At 38.1% G+C, this 21,368-nt stretch overlaps 1 protein-coding gene across 9 annotated transcripts in view; it reads left to right on the forward strand.

Moving 5' to 3' along the window:
- Positions 1 to 21,368, forward strand: part of AKAP6 (A-kinase anchoring protein 6) — a 570,108-nt gene that overhangs the window by 547 nt on the left and 548,193 nt on the right. The window contains exon 2 of one of the 9 annotated variants that reach the window (XM_061180772.1): positions 6,340 to 6,525. The exons of 6 other annotated variants lie outside the window; for them this stretch is intronic. The gene's annotated coding sequence lies outside the window, so the exon portion shown is untranslated. Of the gene's footprint in view, positions 1 to 6,339; positions 6,526 to 11,287; positions 11,367 to 21,368 lie in introns of those variants that run through there. 2 more of the 9 variants (XM_061180766.1, XM_061180771.1) reach the window with 2 other exon arrangements.

The following is a 21,368-nucleotide window of genomic DNA, read 5'->3' on the forward strand; positions in this document are numbered from 1 at the left end:
TCTTGAAAGTTTGTAGTTAGATCTAAAGCCATAATTAGGTCCTGGTTTAATTTATTTCTTAAGCTTTAGAGGCCCATTGGTAGGGCGTATCCTTCCTATTGCATCTCAACATAAGGCAGGTAATGTCCGGCTGCACCAGTGGGTTCAGGTGAGGTCAGTAGCCTGATCCCTCCATTATCAAGTTTCCCATACATCTTTCACTTAATGATTTTAGAATACACTGATGAACGTTGCCCAGGTAGAGGGTCTGGCGGTCTGTTTGTTGGTTTGTTTTTAACCCCTGGCTCATGAGCTATAAGGATGTAAACCCAAGGCCCTTGGTGTCCAACTTCTGTACCCCAAGGAAGAAATTGAGAGAAAAAGACCAGGAAAAGAAATGAAGGAAGAGTGTCATTGATCGTTCAGTCCTTTCCGTGGTTTGGTTACATGAGCTAACAAATTGCCTTTCTTGCTTAGGCTAGATTGGAGCCCAGTTTCTGTCTCCTTACTGCTAAGAGGCTCTTATGGAGCCAGCAACGGGTCTCTAGACACCACCTCCCTCACACAGTCTGCTTTTCTTTAGCTACACTTTTCTTGGGTAGAATCAATTGGATAAGAAAAATAGCCCCACCCACCCATATCACTATTTGAAGGCAGGCTGTTTCTTTTCTGGATATTTTCTGAATGTTTTCTGTCAGGCTATACATTTATTGAACGCCTCACCCAGGAGGACAGTTGCTGGAGGTGTTCAAATTAACATCTTAGATTTCCTTACTCTGTTCTCGCCTTTCTGTTACACAGTTGTCTTCCCCCCCCCCCTCCAAACTCTTGTGTTCTCCTACTCTTCTCCTCCTGTTTCTTCTTTCTCTGTCCTGTCCCTCCTCCCAGCTACATCGAATACCTCACTAACTGAGCATATTTACCCAGTTCACCTTATGCCTTTGTAATCACCCTCATGTTTTCACACTACACATTTGCAGCATTGAAACCCTATTGGCTTCTGCCAAACTACAAAATATTTAAGATCCCATATTTAGATTTTGACAAAAACAATTCTTGTTCTTATCACTGGTTAAGTATGTGTAAGTCTCCAATTGCTTTTTTATGGGGAGATAGTGATCTTTAAACACATCTTTTGGAAGTCATATAGGAACGTTCTGAGGAAGGTGGCTTTTTAGTTACATAATTTTTTGTATCTTAAGGTCTCACATGAGGAGTCTCAGTAGGCATTTTTTAACAAACAGACTTTAGAAAAGGTTGATTTAAAGGATTTTTGTCAACTTATCCGACTTTTTAACAAGGAAAAAAAGCGTTTTATTTTTATATTCTGGAACATTTGGACTCTGTTACCAGTAAATGCTGTCATAATAATTCTAACTATTTACATTAACAGTGGAATAAAACAATCATCTGTGTTTTCTTAGTGGTATGTAAAACTGTGGTGCATCTTACAATCAGTGGCATTATAGATCCAAAGAGATAGAAAATCTCATTTTTCAGAGAATGAAACTGAGGCTGAGGTAAGTGTGTAGTGATTTCCCCGGGCAGTACTGGCACTGGTCCTACCGTCTTCTGAGGCCAAATTCATTTCTCTTTCTACTGTACCACTTGTAGTATTACTAGGTCATACTTCTTGCAATAGCTTAGAAAAGAATAAAGACTTCAAGCCTGTCATTTTACAGACACATTTCTGAGTCCTGCTCATTTTGCTGCAACAACAGGATAGCACACACTGATAAGCAGAAAATCTATCTTATTCTTTTTCTTTTTATTCACAGAAAGGGAACATTCAGTGATGTGACTCAGTTGAAACAGGCAAAACCCACAAGTCATTTCCTCTTTAGGAATTTTGCTCTAATTAAAAAGAAGAGGAAGCTCAACCAGAATGCTCACATCCTCTTGAACAGGGAACAGATGAGTCACTTAGAACCACAGTATCAGTGACCAGCTTTACCTGGTGTGAAATTGGTGAACTTCAGCTGGGGAACAGAGGTTATCAACCTGGGCTGCAGTTTGTAATCATCATGAGAGCTTTTTTTTTTTTAATAATTTTTTAAAAATTAATTAATTAATTTTTATGGCTGTGTTGGGTCTTCGTTTCTGCGCGAGGGCTTTCTCCAGTTGTGGCAAGCGGGAGCCACTCTTCATTGCGGTGCGCGGGTCTCTCACTGTCGCGGCCTCTCTTGTTGCGGAGCACAGGCTCCAGACGCGCAGGCTCAGTAATTGTGGCTCATGGGTCCAGCCGCTCCGCGGCATGTGGGATCCTCCCAGACCAGGGCTCGAACCCGTGTCCCCTGCATTGGCAGGCAGACTCTCAACCACTGCGCCGCCAGGGAAGCCCTCATGAGACCTTTTTAAAGTATCAGTGCCAGAGCCCTCCCCTGAAGGTTCTGATTTAATTGTTCTCCATTTCTCTGAGTCTCTCTACTGAAAAAGCTTGTTGGAGTTCCCCACTAGCCCCCTTCCTTTGCTATTCCTTCCCTTTTATGGCCATTCCCCCTTCCCTCATGTTGCACCCATTGACTCCCCAGGACACCTCCTAAATACCCCACCTAGAAAGAACTCCAAGGACCTTTCAGAACTTACTAGTCCTGGGTTTCATCTTTTCAGGGCTCTTCTGGCTAACCCCATAAACTAAAAGGTGATAGAGCAGTGTTTCCCAAACTTGCCTAGAGATAGATTCCCAGAGGATTGGCCAGTGCCAAGGCAAAGGATGATACAGCATATCTCCCAGATGACCTATCTGTGTCTTAAAGGCTACTTTTAGTGAAATGAGAAAGTCACTGTGGTAAGGCTGGTGTGAGATATTTTTGTGCATGGAGCCCTTTCATAGCAACCAGCTCCTTTAATTTGTAGTAGCAGATAATCTCATGTTCTGTTTTACGGGGGCAGTGGGAAGGGGGCAGAGGGGAAAGCATGCACAAGAGACTTATCAGAGATGAGCTTCCTTAATTTCTTGTCCTTGTTGCAGGTTTACTTATATTCACATACATCCCTGTTTCTTCTGTTTTCATGGGAGAGGTGTCTCTTGTATGGGAAAAATTTGTGCCCAGGTGGACAACTGCATTATCTAGAATCTAGACAATCCCCCAGGGTTATCTGATTAGGGTTATCTGATTCCAAATCTGTGGAAACTATCTTAAAACTCTGTAAATTGTAGATAACTGATAGCAACACAAAATAATTCTTGTTTATAGACATGCAAAATCTGTCCTGACCAGTAGAGGTTCAGTTGACTTCTCTCTACCACTGTGCTTGTTTTGCTTCCATTTGCAGATTCATTTCAACATTCCTTTACTCTATATAAGTTTGTGGTTTTTGATTTCTCCTTTGAGCTAGTTACAATATCTACCTTGTTTCTTCATTGATTAATACATTCAATACAACCTTTAACACATGTTCATATTATATCTGTATGAGAGGCATGATTTTTACCTTTTTTTTTTCCAAATGTCTTTTAACAGTTTGGAGATCTTCTACTGAGTTGCCCAATGGATTCACCTAACAAAACTAGGTATAGTTCTGACTAGAGAAATGCAGCTCATGGGTTGCTTAACGCCCAGACACATCTTTTTTTTTGGCTCTCAAAATGACAACAACTTCGCTTTACTCTCTGTTTTTCTAGTTTTAATATTGTTCTCTATTAATTTTGTGGTTTGTCTTTGTTTTGCTTACAGCAATGTCATTGCCCACTCTTGGTAGCAACGATTAGGAATTTGGTGTTATGTTCTGACCAGAACATGTGAATGGATTAATGATTTGTAGAGATCTTTTCTCTGTTGGGTGAGAGACAACAGAGAAACTAGTTTGTTAGTCTTGTTTGTTTGCTTATTCATTTATTTGGGCTCAAATAAGTTAAGAATGTTGTATTCCACCAAGAAGGAGAACAGCTCTTTGATAGCTTAACCAGTAAATTTTTTGTGCTTTTGTGTTTACTCTTGACTCATGACTGAAATTTTAAAATTGGAACTATAAACTCTGTGTCTGTATGTCTACATGTCTATAATTCGGAAAGGTCTTTATGTCTCATTGTATGGATGTGTAACGCTTTCCTGAATCCAGATGGTATTATTAGATTATAAAATTTCCTAAATTAAAGAAGTCCTGTTCTGATTGACTTATGAGATAAATAAGTGCTTATTTAAATATAATATACCTGTAATTCTCAGAAAATAAGGAAATGGAATTTCTGAGATTTAAAATGTGCCAGATTTTAAAACTATTTTAAAAGAAATCAGCTCAGAATCATTTAAAGAATTCAAGTGCACATAATTTAGGTAAATCCTTGGCAAACTAGACTTTTTTAATGGTAAGATCCTTGAGGCAGTGCATCAGGATGGGCTTCAGACATTTCTTTAACAGAAAGAAGGTCAGGCTCCTCTTCTGAGAGCAGAGCAGGAAGAAACAAAGATGAGAGCAGATACAGGTGTGCTTTCAGGGGTATGTATGGAGTGGGAAGATACAGGGAGATGCTTGATGTATTTCAAGTCTGATGGATTCTCTTTTTAAGAATCTAGGAGGTGAGGGAGCCTGCTGAGGATGAAGGGCTAGGTTTGGGTAGAAGGCCTGGGGAGGGTAGCAAAGGCTTAGGAAAGTATTTCACAAAGTGGAGGAGCTAAGTCACTGATGTACTTGGAGGCGATTTTCGTGAGTACGTAGGCAGAGTTGTTTTTAAAAGTTTAATAGTTATGAGTTTATTTTAATGCAAAGGTTTTTTTTCATTTTAATAGTTTTGTTTTTAAATGTGTATTGGAAAAAAACAATTAACACATCAAACCTAATATTTTATGGATATTACTTATAAAGCAAAAATACTGTTTAAAAATTAAGTTAATTTGAAGAAAGGGCTTCAGTTACTATTACCTCAGGTGCTACTTTGATATGGCAAAAATCCCAAAGGTGGTACTCAAAAATTTGGGAAAGTTTGATTTAAATAAGATATCCAATAGGGCACTTGGGAAAAGAGGAGCACTGTGGGTGAAAAGACTGGTGAGTGGTGCTGAGACCCTAGCCACCTGAAATCACAGCTTTTAGCACTGGCTCAGACCGTAATTCTTCCCTGAGAAGCCCTCATGCTTTCATGGGGATGTTGCCGGTAACTGCTGAAAAAATAGGATTTGTCAGAATCAAGATAAGCAGCATAAACTGGAGAGTAAAACAGTGCATTCTTTTTTTTTTTTTTTCTTTTTGGTTTAAAACAACAGATTTATTATTCTACAATTCTGGAGGTCATCAGAAGTCTGACATGGATCTCACTGAGCTAAATCTGTTGGCAGGGCTGACTTCTTTTCTGGAAGTTCTAGGGAAGAATCTGTTTCTTCACCTTTTCAGCTTCTAGAGGTCACCTGCATTTTGTGGCCTGTGGCCCCTTCCATCTTCAAAGCCAGCAATGCCATCTGAGTCCTTCTGCTGCCATCTCTCTGATTCTCTCCTGCCTCCTTATTCTCCCAGTCGATTCTTGAATTCAGAAATTCCTGCCCATCTTGTTGGGCTTAATGCATATGGGCGAGTAGAGGACAACATATATAATTATGATAGGTCATAGTACAGTCATAAACTCTTGCTATGGAAACAGGTGAGAGTTGCTAACCAGGAGAGCTAGAGAAGATACTTTTGAGGTGACATTTCACCAGGTGGGCAGGGTTGATGAGAAGCCAAGGGAAGTCACACCATAAAAGCTCAGAGGTGTGGAAGGGCATGAAGAGTAGACGGTGTGTGAGATGATCCAGAAGGCCTGACTCAGATGAACTCTTCCCAGCCTTGATGGCTGAATGTTCTTCTAGTCACTAGAGCACTGCATTTTTACTCAAATTCTAAAACATCCTTTTTAAACTGTGATACCCTTTCTAGAAGGGCTAAGGCAGGAAGCTGTTATCATTGCTTGGGTTTATTTTTAACCCAATCTGTGGGTTAAAAATAGCTGTGAGTGTGGGTCCAGAATAGAGGAGGGAACTTTCCATAAGAGCAGCCAAGTGTCTGGAACCTGTGGTTGCCTGTGTGGAGTGTTCTAAGGGGATGTCCTGGGAAAGCAGAGGCCACTGATTAATTAGGGAGGGAAATGAGCAGTTTCCCAGGCGGGCTGAGTCAGTGAGGACCATTCACATATTCATTCATTAAATATCTGTGTCTAGTCTCATGAATGTAGGAAATTCATTTAGTGGTCCACCTAATCCTTTACTTTCTAGGTCTAATAAATTTCAGAACTCATCAGTGGAAGATAATGATGATGATCTTTTTATCGAACCTGTACAGCCTCCCAACCTTCTGTACTAGTGGCAGCTGATCAAAGAACCATAACATTTATATCATCAAAAAATTAGGAGCTACAATGAAATGATTCCAAAATTCTTCCTTCCTCAGAAGAATTGGCTTCTCAGAAGGGAAGTGTGAGACAATTGTCACTGGTGATGAAGAGGACATGGAAACAAATCAAGGGAGAGAGAAAAATTCCTCCAATTTTATTGAATGGAGACCTCCTGAAACTAAAACTAGAACCCATGATGTGGATTTCTCCACTTCCAGTTTTTCAAGAAGACCAAGACTGCGGTAGGACCTTTTAATCCTGGTAGAATGAATGTGGTAGGAGACTATTTCAAAATGTAGATTCTGCAACTCATCATAATCCTGATTCTTGGATCTCCCAGTCAGCATCATTTCCCTGTAATCAGAATCAGCCAGGGGTAGAGTCTTTATCACCAGTAGCCTTGCTTCCTAAACAGATTTTCCAGTCTTCTGCCCACTAAACCAGTTAAAGTCTCTTGCGCAAACTGCAAAAAAAGAAGGGATAGATTAATAAAAATAGCTGTGTCTTCTCTGATTTATCAGTATTACATATAATGCAAGTGTACTTTTTTTAATACTTGGGTATGTTTTTTCTAAACTTATACATGTTTACAGGTCAAGTAAGCTATCATTACTTCCATTTAATGCTTTGCTTATGAAAAATATAAATTTGTGTTTGACCAAATTAAATCCTTATTCTGATGTACTTTGTTTAATTAGTAATTATATCAGCTTAAAGATAAATTTCCAAGATCTAGGTAAGTTAAATCTTGGATTGGCATTAGATTGGGTTAATTAATGGAAAATTATTGGATACCTAGATCATTTGCAAGTAAGATCGAACACTAAAGTATTAATTATTAAGCATAATTTAAATTTTATATACCTTAGCTTCTTATTTTTATATACTACAGAAAAACTATATCTTTGGTTCATGTTAATGAACACGTTCATTTCTACCATTTTGAGAAGTTGTATATGGAATATTAGTGACTGTAGATTGTGTTATGTGAATTCATGAGCTCTGCTAGTCTGATAAAATGCTGGGGTGTGACAGTTCACATTATCCACCCCCCCAGTCTTCTATGCAAAATAGAAGTTATTTTGGTTAAAAGTTATAATTATTATAAATGGTTGAGACTACACTGAGAAGCAGTAGTTTCAGAGAATTGTAACTGTGTACATGCTTCTGTGTTTTCAGGAAAAGACTAGTTTTGTCCTAAAGCAGCAGCATGAAGTTTTTCATAATATTACCTTGTTTTTCTTTTAATCTCTCTAGTATCTGTAATGAGGTCTCCTCTTTTGTTCCTGATGTTGGTAACTTGTGTTTTCTCTCCTATTTTCTTAATTTGTCTGGCTAGAATTTTATTAATTTTGTTGTATTTTGCCAAAAACTCCCACCAGTTTTGGTTTCATTTTTTTTTCTATTGCTTGTTCATTTCTATGTTAATTTCTACTCTTTATTTCCTTCCTTATATTTACTTTAGCTTTAATATACACTTCTTTCTCTTGTTTCTTATAGTGGAAATTTGGATTATTAATTTTAGACCTTCTTTTCTAATAGAAGCATTTAAATTTGCTTCTAGGCAATTTTAGCTGCTGTAGCTGTACCCCACACATTTTTTAAAAAAATTAAAAAAATTTTATTTAAGTATAGTTGATTTACGATGTTGTGTTAATTTCTGCCATACAGCAAAGTGACTCAGTTACACACATATATATTCTTTTTCATATTTTTTTCCATTATGGTTTATCACAGGGTATTGTATATAGTTCCCTGTGTTATACAGTAGTGTATATCCATACACTATACAAGTGTATGGATAATCCATTGCAAGTTATTGTAATCCATACAAGTTATTGTTTATCCATCCTATATATACTAGTTTGCATCTGCTAATCCCAAACTCCCAATCCTTCCCTTCCCCACCCGCCTCCCCCCTCCCCCTTGGGAACCATAAGTCTGTTCTCTTTGGCTGTGGGTCTGTTTTGTTTCATAGATTTGTTCATTTGTGTTGTATTTTAGATTCTACATATAAGTGATAACATATGCTATTTGTCTTTCTCTTTCTGACTTACTTCGCTTAGTATGATAATCTCTAGGTCCATCCATGTTGCTGAAAATGGCATTACTTCATTCTTTTTTATGGCTAATAGCCCATTGTATATATACACCACATCTTTATCCATTCATCTGTCGATGGACATTTAGGTTGTTTCTGTGTGTTGGCTATTGTAAATAGTGTTTCTGTGAACATAGAGGTGCATTTATCTTTTTGAATTATAGTTTTGTCTGGGTATATGCCCAGGAGTGGGATTGCTGGATCATATGGCAACTCTATTTTTAGCTTTTTGAGGAATCTCCATACTGTTTTCCGTAATGGCTGCATCAATTTACATTCCACTAACAGTGTAAGAGGGTTCCCTTTTCTCCACACCCTCTCCACCATTTATTATTTGTAGACTTTTTGATGATGGCCATTCTGATTGGTGTGAGGTGATACCTCACTGTAGTTTTAATTTGCATTTCTCTAATAATTAGTGATGATGAACATCTTTTCATGTACCTCTTGGCCATCTGTGTGTCTTCTTTGGAACAGTGTCTATTTTGGTCTTCTGCCCATTTTTTGATTGGGTTGTTTGGTTTTTTGTTACTGAGTTGTTTGAGCCGTTTGTATATTTTGGAAATTAAGCCCTATCAGTTGCATTGTTTGCAGATCTTTTCTTCCATTCTGTAGGTTGTCTTTTCATTTTGTTTATGGTTTCCTTTGCTGTGCAAGAGCTTGTAAGTTTGATTAGGTCCCAGTTGTTTTTTTTCGCTTTTATTTCTGTTGCTTTGGGAGACTGACCTGAGAAAACATTGCTACGATTTATGTCAGAGAATGTTTTGCCTATGTTTTCTTCTAGGTGCATTTATCTTTTTGAATTATAGTTTTGTGTCTATAAGACACATACAGTGTCTTATAGACACTATGTATATCTATAAGACATATGGTGTCATGTCATATTTAAGTCTTTAAGCCATTTTGAGTTCATTTTTTTGTATGATATGAGTGTCCTAACTTCATTGATTTACATGTGGCTGTCCAACTTTTCCAACACCACTTGCTGAAGAGACTGTCTTTTCCCCATTGTATATTCTTGCCTCCTTTGTTGAAGATTAATTGACCATGGGTGTGTGGATTTATTTCTGGGCTCTCTATTCTGTTCCATTGATACCACGCTGTTTTGATTACTATAGCTTTCTAGTATTGTCCAAAGTCTGGGAGGGTTTTGCCTCCTGCTTTGTTCTTTTCCCTCAAGGATCGCTTTGGCAATTCTGGGTCTTTTATGGTTCCATATAAATTTTAAGATTATTTGTTCTAGTTCTATGAAAAATGTCATGTGTAATTTGATAGGGATCACATTAAATCTGTAGGTTGCTTTGGGTAGTATGGCCATTATAGCAATATTAATTCTTCCAATCCAAGAGTATGTTTACCCCACACATTTTAATGTGCTGTGTTTATATTTTCATTTAGTTAAAAATATTTACTTTTTATCTTTTTTTTCTTTGTCACATGGATCATTTAGATGCTTACTTTTAGTTTCCAAATATTTGGGGGGTTTTCTAGATATCTTTGTATTATTTTTTAATTTAACTCCCTTGAGGTATGGTTTCAATTATTTTAAATTTACTGAGACTTGTTCTACAGCCCAGGTTCTATGCCTAGTGAATGTTCCATGTGGGTAGAAAAACAATGTGCAGTTGTTGGCTGGAGTGTTCTATAAATGTTAATAGGTCAAGTTAGTTGATAATGTTGTTCAAATCATGTATATCCTTGGGACTTTCCTGGTGGCGCAGTGGTTAAGAATCCGCCTGCCAATGCAGGGGACACGGTTTTGAGCCCCGGTCCAGGAAGATCCCACATGCCGAGGAGCAACTAAGCCTGTGTGCCACAACTACTGAGCCCACGTGCCACAACTACTGAAGCCCATGCGTCTAGAGCCCATGCTATGCAACAAGAGAAGCCACCGCAATGAGAAGCCCTCACACCACAACAAAGAGTAGCCCCCACTCACCACATCTAGAGAAAACCTGCGTACAGCAACGAAGACTCAATGCAACCAAAAATAAATAAATAAATGAATTAATTTAAAAAATGCTTTATAAAAAAAGAATCATATATATCCTTACTGATTTTTTGTACTTCTTCCATCAATTATTGAGTGAGGACTGTTGAGGTCTCTAGCTATAATTATGGAGTTTTCTGTTTGGTCTTTCAGTTCCAACTGTTTTTGCTTCATATATTTTGAAGCAAATGTTGTTGTTAGCTATATACACATTTAGGATTGCTATGTCTTCTTGAGGAATTGATCCTGTTATCATTATGAAATGTTCCTCGGTGATCACAACTAGTAAAATTAATCTAGTGGATTTTTGTTGATTTATAGAAACATTTAAAATGGACACACAACTTGTGTTTTGTGAAAGCCACATCTCCTGTATCCTGCTTCAGTTTTTTCCATGGCATCTGTGTCCATCACACAATTTATTTGTTTGTTTTTTTCTATCTTCCCCCACTAGAATAAAACTTCCAAAGAGTAGGACTTCATTTGTTTTGCTCACTGCTGTATCCCAACTACCTGTCACAAAGTCTGACCTCAATAAATACTTTCTGAATGAATTAATGTATAAAAAAGCTGCAACAGCTATGAGCAGATAATAGTCCCATGACTCTATCCCATTTACTCCATGGTAAGAAGGCCTCTGCTCACACAGGGGCTATTTCAGAAATAACTTCTACACTCCAGTGTGCTCTCACACTGCCCTTCAGCACAACTAGTGCCACAAAACAGTGTTGCTTTGGGTTCTTAGGGTCTCAGGGAGACGTTAGTAAGATAATTCTTTGTTTTAATTTGCTCTTTGTATCTTTAGTCCTGAATCATTCCAGAATGGTGATTCCAGAATGACAGACACCCAGACTCTGCCTCCCACACCCTGGACCTGTATTATGTGCCTCCAGTCACTCCTTCAGGAGGCCATTCAGGCCCTCATGTAAGATGGACTTTTGGGCCAGCCTCACTGCTTCCAGGAGTGGCTCTATATATCCCTGGATTGTAGGGTGAGTAGGAGTTTGGTTCTTATACCAAGACCCCAACTGTATAAAGCATTTACATTTCACATCTCCTTAGCCACACTGTGGTTCACTTCCCCTACCGACTCTGTTCCTTCACGCAGCTGAAGGGTTTTGTTTTCCCAGGAAATTTAGGCTTCAAATTCACCAGGAAAACTGAGCCTACCCTGATTGAAATATTTGATAATGTAAACTGCAGATAAAACATCAGTCAAGTATTCCTCTCATATTTACTTCTGAAGAGAAAAAAAACCTTTTTAAATTAATTGTGTGTTTCGTGTATCATAAAAAGATCCCCGAGCCTGATGGTCAGAGTTCAAATCCCAGCTACATCCCTTGGACATACACCTTCCTGTGAAGGGAGAAAATAATAGTGTCTGCTCTGCTCGCCTCTGAGGGTTGATGGAAGAATCTATGAGAAATGCTTGGGAAAGTGCCCTGTGCATTGCAAAGCTCTGCAGGTGTGTAAATTGCTGTCGTTGCCATGAGAAGCTTTTTCAACTTAAAGGTTTGCAGTGATTGAATATTTTTTGCTCATTAATTCAAGAAGAGCATTTGGGTATTTGGATCAGAGGCCTTCACTACATCCTGAACGGCACCTGCCTGCAACTCTTAAACTGGGAGAAACACAACCCAATATCCATTGGCTGTTACCTTGGAAACTAGGACAATTTAGAAACACTGGAAAGGAAATACTGTAACTGGGAGGAAAAGCACACTTGGGGCCAATCACCTTTTTTCTTCCAAAGCTTAAAATATTAGACACCCGTGTAAACATTTCTTAATCATTTTTTTAAACCCATAAGTTATTGTTAAATACATGATGAAAATGAGAGACATAAGATCTTTTCTTACTTTGGGGAAGTTAAGACTTAAAAGTCCTACTACTTGTATCTACTGTGTACCTACTATTAGCCTATTGGTTTTTCTTACTGTCTAGGATGCTATCAGTGGGCTCAAGCTGTATTCTTGGTCAGCTATAGGAGTCCCAATGTAATTATCTAGGACTTCAGAGGAAAAAAAACCATCCAAGCACCCAATAGAACTTTCTCCACAAACTCCCTCATCCTTGTGATAATGTATAATTCTGGTTCCTGCTAAGCTCACAAACTCCTTTCTTTCTGTATCCTTCGTTGGCTACTCTTTGTGACCCATAACTGTTGAGACCCCCCCTCCCCACCCTTCCCCCTATGCTTTAGTGCTTGGATCCTGCTTTCCTCTTCAATAACTTTGGGTAAGCTCAGCCACTTGGAGTTTGGTCTACAAAGTATACATATCTTATCTCTGGTTCAATGGCGGACACTCCAGTGCCCTCAGTACCTCCCTCCTCTAAATTCATTTAATCCAGATTCCTGGGATTGTGGTTCAGTAGGTCTGGAGGGGAGCCCTGAAATCTGCATTTTAATAGGCACACAGGGGATTCTGAAGCAGGGCTCTAAGGGCTACTGTTTGAGTGTCACTGTATTCAAATGCTGGCCTGATTTTTATCTTTGATCTTTATCTTTCATCTTAAATTTAATGAGCCTTAAAGTAACCTCCACGAATAGATACAGGCTTCTCTTGCCTGTCATCATGCCTGCACCAGTTTTGTAAATGTAATCAGTGTAGTCTTTGTTCTTCCATCTTCCCTTCTTTCCTCCTCCCTCCTTCTCCTTCCTTTTTTTCTCAATCTTCCAGTCGTTCCCTGTCTGGTTGGCTCCTCCTCCCCAGTCTTCATTCACATTAAATCTCATTCTTAGGGCCACTCCTCTAAATCCCCATCCTCATCAACTCACGCATGGACTATCCAGGTCTTCTAGCCTCTCTCTTTCTGCTTTAATCCTTCTTTCACGTTTTCACCATGTCACTTAACTATTCAAGAATAAGTAGTATTCCCTGTTTGCCATGTCAGAACTGAACTTCTCTCCCTAGTATTTTATGTTTTCCTCGTTACTCCGAAATTATGTATTTTTATTTTCTGAACTAGTGCCTCAGTCCATTATTTAGACACAATTTCTTTTCTCTTGCCTTTGAATGTGTAGTCTCAAAATATATTCATTGCAAACTTCCATGGACATAGAATTTATTTGTTAGAGAGGAATTTTGATATACTGACTACATTATTATAAATTCCTTCCCATAGGCGAGGTCTAGAGAGGAAACCGAGTGGACTGGTGGACTGATTGAATGAGAACGTTACATTCCTCTATTTTACGGCAGAGTTAAATTTCATTTTTGTGGTTTCCTTAGATTAAATGAATTTCTCTTGTGCAGTGAACTTTGAACTTTTAGAGGGAGTAGATTACCTTTTAATAGGTTGTCTATTGGTAAAATTTTCCTAAAGCTGTGCAGCCAAGATTTTAAGTCAATATATAGATTGTTTTGTACACCTTAAAAACTATTTTCTGTCCTGGCCAGCTGTATATTTGGTTAAGCTGAATCTACTAAGACAAAGCTCTGACATGTTTTGAAAATTAGAAACAAGTACTCAGAAAATCAGGCGAGGTAGCTGGTCACTCTCATAACAGGTTTTTTTGTTTTTATACCAGTGCTTTGATGTCTCTGGTACCCATGCAGAAGCTTATGTTGCAAACGGTTTAAGTACTTGATAAATCACAAATGTGTCTTTTCAGGGTGCTTATCATTGAGGTTGGCCACTGTCCACCACCTTCAGAAAGACTTAACAGTTCTCAACCTCTTTTTACCACAACATAACATCCCTAAGCGGTCCCCCTCTTTCTGACAGTAACAGAGGTGTACTGAATTAGTTCTCAGAAGATCTCTCCTTTTCTCCTCTCTGGGTAACGTATTATTTGAAAAAGTTCCTCAGGTGGTTCTGAAACCCCCACCCATTCTGCATTGGGAGTCACAGCTTTCAGATCTCCTAATTGCTCCTTCTTTAATATAACTAAAATTTATTGGCTTGATTTATCAGTTTCTGAAAGATGTGTGGTGAAATTTGCCTGTGAATTTATAATTGTGAAGAAGTTTTCATTGTAGTTCTATCACTTTTGCTTTATATATTTAGGTGCTTACAAGTTCAAGATTGTTTCATCTTCCTGGGGTGTTTTCTTTTTCTCCTTACGTAGTATACTACTTTATCCCTGTTAATGTTGATGCATTACCTTTTATATTGTCTGATATTAATATTGCTATGTATTCTTTCTTTTGGTTAGTATTTGCTTGACATATCTTTATCCATTTCCTTATTTGCAAACCTTTGGTGAGATTTTTAAAAAGTATGTTTTCTGGTAAATAGCATTATTTGAATCTTTAAAAATTGACTTGCTCTCATCCTATTTTTTAATAAATGGGTTTAATTCAGAGTTCAGCAATCTTTTCCTATAAAGGACCAGACAGTAAATATTTTTGGCTCTGTGACCCATATAGTCTCTGCCGTAACTACTCAGAAATAGCCACTGACAATACATAAATCAATGCACAGGGCCAGATTTGGCCTGCCAGGTGTAGTTTGCCAACCCCTGGGCTTAGTCCGTTTATATTTTTGTGATTGATAATATACCTACATTATTTCTGTCAAATTATTTTATGTTTTCTGCTTACCATCTGTATGACTTAGGGTAGTGCCAGCTGAGGTTACAGATGAACCTGGAAACCTCAGTGGCTTAACATAATAGAAGTATATATTTTGTTATGTAAAAATCCAATCAGTGGCACAGAGGGTATGGTCTCCCCCCCACAGTCATTCAGGAATCGAGGTTTCTTCCATCTTGCGGTGCTGCCACTCCCAACATGTAGGTTCCAGGATCACCATAGAAAGGGAAAGAAAGGGTTAGGCTGCTTCTTAACCACATCAGCCTGAAAGTTATTTATATCACTACTGCTCACATTTTGTTGATGAGGACTAGTCATATGGTCCTACCTAGAAGCAAGAGGGGCCTGGGAAATGTAGTTCTTGGCCTGACAGCCACTTCCCAGCAGCAGTTCCTCCTCACTATGGTAGAGGATCACAAATCTTTGGCAGACATCTGGACACTTCTGCTGCAGCCACCCTTTTTCTTTGCCGCTTTTTTTTTTTCTTTTCTGCTTTCTGTGTGGTTGATTTTTTTTTCTATTTTCCTTTATTCCCTTTGTTGCTTGCAATATATATGATGCATTACATTTATTTTAGTGGTTGTCCTTACAGTTTTAACATGTATACATAATTTTAAAAATTTCTATAAAGCCTATGTTTATTCAGTATATCTCTTCTCTTCTGGATAAGAAAATAATTTCTTTGCTCCTCTCTTCCCCCTGTACGTACACTCCACATATCTTTCTTCATACTGCTGTCTAGGGTTTTATTTAAACCTAAAAAAAAACCCCAAATAGTTATTATTTTTATGGTTCAGGATTAAATATACAGTTATTATATTTTTATTAGTTTCTATATGCATTCTTCAGTTTTTTGTTTGTTTTTTTCAGTGAGTCTCTGGGTAGTAAGCTCCCCTAGTCTATTATAACTGAATAGCTGGGAATAGGAAGGTAGATAATTATATTCTCGCGTAGGTGGAAGATATTAATACTTTTTCTTTTGGCATTCATTGTTGCTATTGTTGCATCTATTGTCAGTCCAATTGTCATTTCCTTCATAGGAATCTGTCTTCTTTTCTCTAGTAATTTTTACAATGTTCTGTAGTTTGATCACACACTATAGTTGTGGATTTATTTTCATTGATTCACCTTACCTCCCAGAGTAAGTCTTCAAACTGTGGACTCATATTTCTTTGATTCTTGAAAATTATTAACCACCCCTTTGAATATTGCTTCTCTTCCATTAACTCTTGGCTCTTGAGGAACTGGTTAGATGTATTTTGAAGCTTCTCAATGTATTCTCCATGTCTCTTAACTGCTCTTTCATACCTTTTCTCTCCTCCTCAGTGGTTTTTTCTCAGCGTAATTTTTCAGTTTTCTAATCCTCTTTTGAGTGTGTACAGACTAGAGGTGATCTCATCTAAGTTTTTGTTTCTGTATTTTTCATTTATTATATTTTTCATCTACCTCTAATTTCATTTGCGCCTGTTTTTTGTTTCAGTTTTTAAATGAATGTTATTCCTTCCTTCTTCTCTGAGGATCCTGAAAATACAGAAACGCTTTTTAGGTTATTCTATTATTTTCATTGCATTTGTAATGTTGGCTGACTTCTGTTGGTTGTCTTTCTTTGTTGAGATTCTCACTTTCTCTTTCCCTCTCTCTTCACACATCCCTCCCTGAATGGTTGCCCAACCTCCCGGGACCCTTTTCCAGAACCAGGTGTTCTATGGGTGGTGAGACAGTGCTGCCCTGGGTGCTACTAAATAGGTCACAGGTCCAGTCCCTGCATTCATGCACAGCCTTGCTCAAGTCCTTGCTCAGGTCGACTCAATGTTATGACTGTGCTGGTTTCTTCCTGTCTCCCTAGGTTTGCACCTTCACAGGAGGTTTACCCTCAGGCAGCACCTGCAGTAGCTCCCCTGTCATGGGTGGGCAGGGGACACTGGTCCTGCCCTGATTTGCCACTTGAACCTGGCTCAGGGCACCTGCCATATGTGGAGCATCTCTAGTCGCCATGAATCCCCAAGAGCTGAAATCAGTAGGTTCTAAGGAGGTCATTATCTTGCTTTAGAGCCCACCGTTTTAAAACCTTCTTTTTTTTTTTTTTTAACATCTTTATTGGAGTATAATTGCTTTACAACGGTGTGTTAGTTTCTGCTTTATAACAAAGTGAATCAGCTATATACATGCACATATATCCCCATATCCCCTCCCTCTTGCATCTCCCTCCCACCCTCCCTATCCCACCCCTCTAGGTGGTCACAAAGCACCGAGCTGATCTCCCTGTGCTATGTGGCTGCTTCCCACTAGCTATCTGTTTTACATTTGGTAGTGTATATATGTCCATGCCACTCTCTCACTTCGTCCCAGCTTACCATTCCCCCTCCCCGTGTCCTCAAGTCCATTCTCTACGTCTGTGTCTTTATTCCTGTCCTGCCCCTAGGTTCTTCAGAACCAATTGTTTTTTTAGATTCCATATATATGTGTTAGCATACGGTATTTGTTTTTCTCTTTCTGACTTACTTCACTCTGTATGGCAGTCTCTAGGTTCATCCACCTCACTACAAATAACTCAATTTCGTTTCTTTTTATGGCTGAGTAATATTCCATTGTATATATGTGCCACAATTCTTTATCCATTCATCTGTCGATGGACACTTAGGTTGCTTCCATGTCCTGGCTATTGTAAATAGAGCTGCAATGAACATTGCGGTACATGACTCTTTTTGAATTATGGTTTTCTCAGGGTATATGCCCAGTAGTGGGATTGCTGGGTCGTATGGTAGTTCTATTTTTAGTTTTTTAAGGAACCTCCATACTGTTCTCCATAGTGGCTGTATCAATTTACATTCCTACCAACAGTGCAAGAGGGTTCCCTTTTCTCCACACCCTCTCCAGCATTTATTGTTTGTAGATTTTTTGATGATGGCCATTCTGAGTGGTGTGAGGTGATACCTCATTGTAGTTTTGATTTGCATTTCTCTAATGATTAGTGATGTTGAGCATCCTTTCATGTGTTTGTTGGCAATCTGTATATATTCTTTGGAGAAATGTCTGTTTAGGTCTTCTGCCCATTTTTGGATTGGGTTGTTTGTTTTTCTGATATTGAGCTGCATGAGCTGCTTGTAAATTTTGGAGATTAATCCTTTGTCAGTTTCTTCATTTGCAAATATTTTCTCCCATTCTGAGGGTTGTCTTTTCGTCTTGTTTATGGTTTCCTTTGCTGTGCAAAAGCTTTTAAGGTTCATTAGGTCCCATTTGTTTATTTTTGTTTTTATTTCCATTTTTCTAGGAGGTGGGTCAAAAAGGATCTTGCTGTGATGTATGTCATAGAGTGTTCTGCCTCTGCTTTCCTCTAAGACTTGTATAGTGTCTGGCCTTACAGTTAGGTTTTTGATCCATTTTGAGTTTATTTTTGTGTATGGTGTTAGGGAGTGTTCTAATTTCATTCTTTTACATGTAGCTATCCAGTTTTCCCAGCACCACTTATTGAAGAGGCTGTCTTTTTTCCATTGTATATTCTTGCCTCCTTTATCAAAAATAAGGTGACCATATGTGCGTGGGTTTGTCTCTGGGCTTTCTATCCTGTTCCATTGATCTATATTTCCGTTTTTGTGCCAGTACCATACTGTCTTGATTACTGTAGCTTTGTAGTATAGTCTGAAGTCTGGGAGCCTGATTCCTCCAGCTCTGTTTTTCTTTCTCAAGATTGCTTTGGTTTTTCAAGGTCTTTTGTGTTTCCATACAAATTGTGAAATTTTTTGTTCTAGTTCTGTGAAAATGCCATTGGTAGTTTGATAGGAATTGCATTGAATCTATAGATTGCTTTGGGTAGTATAGTCATTTTCACAATGTCGATTCTTCCAATCCAAGAACATGGTATATCTCTCCATCCGTTTGTATCATCTTTAATTTCTTTCATCAGTGTCTTATAGTTTTCTGCATACAGGTCTTTTGTCTCCTTAGGTAGGTTTATTCCTAGGTATTTTATTCTTTTTGTTGCAATGGTAAATGGGAGTGTTTCCTTAATTGCTACTTTAGCAAATTCATTGATTAGCTCTAGTAGTTTTCTGGTAGCATCTTTAGGATTCTCTATGTATAGTACCATGTCATCTGCAAAAAGTGACAGTTTTACTTCTTCTTTTCCGATTTGGATTCCTGTTATTTCTTTATTGTCTCTGAGTGCTGTGGCTAAAACTTCCAAAACTATGTTGAATAATAGTGGTGAGAGCAGACAACCTTGTCTTGTTCCTGATTTTAGGGGAAATGGTTTCAGTTTTTCACCATTGAGAACGATGTTGGCTGTGGGTTTGTCATACATGGCCTTTATTATGTTGAGGTAAGTTCCCTCTATGCCTACTTTCTGGAGGGTTTTTATCATATATGGGTGTTGAATTTTGTCAAAAGCTTTTTCTGCATCGATTGACATGATCATATGGTTTTTCTCCTTCAATCTGTTAATCTGGTTTATCACATTGATTAATTTGCGTATATTGAAGAATCCTTGCATTCCTGGGATAAACCCCACTTGGTCATAGTGTATGATCCTTTTAATGTACTGTTGGATCCTGTTTGCTAGTATTTTGTTGAAGAGTTTTGCATCTATGTTCATCAGTGATATTGGCCTGTAGTTTTCTTTTTTTGTGACATCTTTGTCTGTTTTTGGTATCAGTGCGATGGTGGCCTTGTAGAAAGAGTTTGAGAGTGTTCCTCCCTCTGCTATATTTTGGAAGAGTTTGAGAAGGATAGGTGTTAGCTCTTCTCTAAATGTTTGATAGAATTCGCCTGTGAAGCCATCTGGTCCTGGACTTTTGTTTGTTGGACGATTTTTAATCACAGTCTCAATTTCAGTGCTTGTGATTGGTCTGTTCATATTTTCTATTTCTTCCTGGTTCAGTCTCAGAAGGTTGTGCTTTTGTAAGAATTTGTCCATTTCTTCCAGGTTGTCCATTTTATTGGCATAGAGTTGCTTGTAGTAATCTCTCATGATCCTTTGTATTTCTGCAGTGTCAGTTGTTACTTCTCCTTTTTTCATTTCTAATTCTATTAATTTGAGTCTTCCTTTTTTTCTTGATGAGTCTGGCTAATGGTTTATCAATTTTGTTTATGTTCTCAAAGAACCAGCTTTTAGTTTTATTGATCTTTGCTATCATTTCCTTCATTTCTTTTTCATTTATTTCTGATCTGATCTTTATGATTTCTTTCCATCTGCTAACTTTGGGGTTTTTTTATTCTTCTTTCTCTAATGCTTTAGTTGTAAGGTTAGGTTGTGTATTTGAGATTTTTCTTGTTTCTTGAGGTAGGATTGTATCGCTATACACTTCCCTCTTAGAACTGCTTTTGCTGCATCCCATAGGTTTTGGGTCATCGTGTTTTCATTGTCATTTGTTTCTAGGTGTTTTTTGATTTCCTCTTTGAGTTCTTCAGTGATCTCTTGGTTATTAAGTAGTGTATTGTTTAGCTTCCATGTGTTTGTATTTTTTACAGATTTTTTCCTGTAATTGATATCTAGTCTCATAGCATTGTGGTCGGAAAAGATACTTGATACGATTTCAATTTTCTTGAATTTACCAAGGCTTGATTTGTGACCCAAGATATGATCTATCCTGGAGAATGTTTCATGGGCACTTGAGAAGAAAGTGTGTTCTGTTGTTTGGGGATGGAATGTCCTATAAATATCAATTAAGTCCATCTTGTTTAATGTATCATTTAAAGCTTGTGTTTCCTTATTTATTTTCATTTTGGATGATCTGGCCATTGGTGAAAGTGGGGTGTTAAGGTCCCCTGCTATGATTGTGTTACTCTCGATTTCCCCTTTTATGGTGGTTAGCATTTGCCTTATGTATTGAGGTGTTCCTATGTTGGGTGCATAAATATTTACAATTGTTATATCTTCTTCTAGGATTGTCCCTTGATCATTATGCAGTGTCCTTCTTTGTCTCCTGTAATAGTCTTTGTTTTGAGGTCTATTTTGTCTGATATGAGAACTGCTCCTCCAGCTTTCTTTTGATTTCCATTTGCATGGAATATCTTTTTCCATCCCCTCACTTTCAGTCTGTATGTGTCCCTAGGTCTGAAGTGGGTATCTTGTAGACAGCATATATACGGGTCTTGTTTTTGTATCCATTCAGCCAGTCTATGTCTTTTGGTGGGAGCATTTAATCCATTTACATTTAAGGTAATTATCGATATGTGTGTTCCTATTACTATTTTCTTAATGGCTTGGGTTTGTTATTGTAGGTCTTTTCCTTCTCTTGTGTTTCCTGCCTAGAGAAGTTCCTTTAGCATTTGTTGTACAACTGGTTTGGTGGTGCTGAATTCTCTTAGCTTTTGCTTGTCTGTAAAGGTTTTAATTTCTCCATCGAATCTGAATGAGATCCTTGCTGGTAGAGTAATCTTAGTTGTAGGTTTTTCCCTTTCATCACTTTAAATATGTCTTGCCACTCCCTTCTGACTTGCAGAGTTTCTGCTGAAAGA

Source organism: Eubalaena glacialis, chromosome 2, assembly GCF_028564815.1.
Source record: "Eubalaena glacialis isolate mEubGla1 chromosome 2, mEubGla1.1.hap2.+ XY, whole genome shotgun sequence".
NCBI lineage: Eukaryota > Metazoa > Chordata > Mammalia > Artiodactyla > Balaenidae > Eubalaena > Eubalaena glacialis.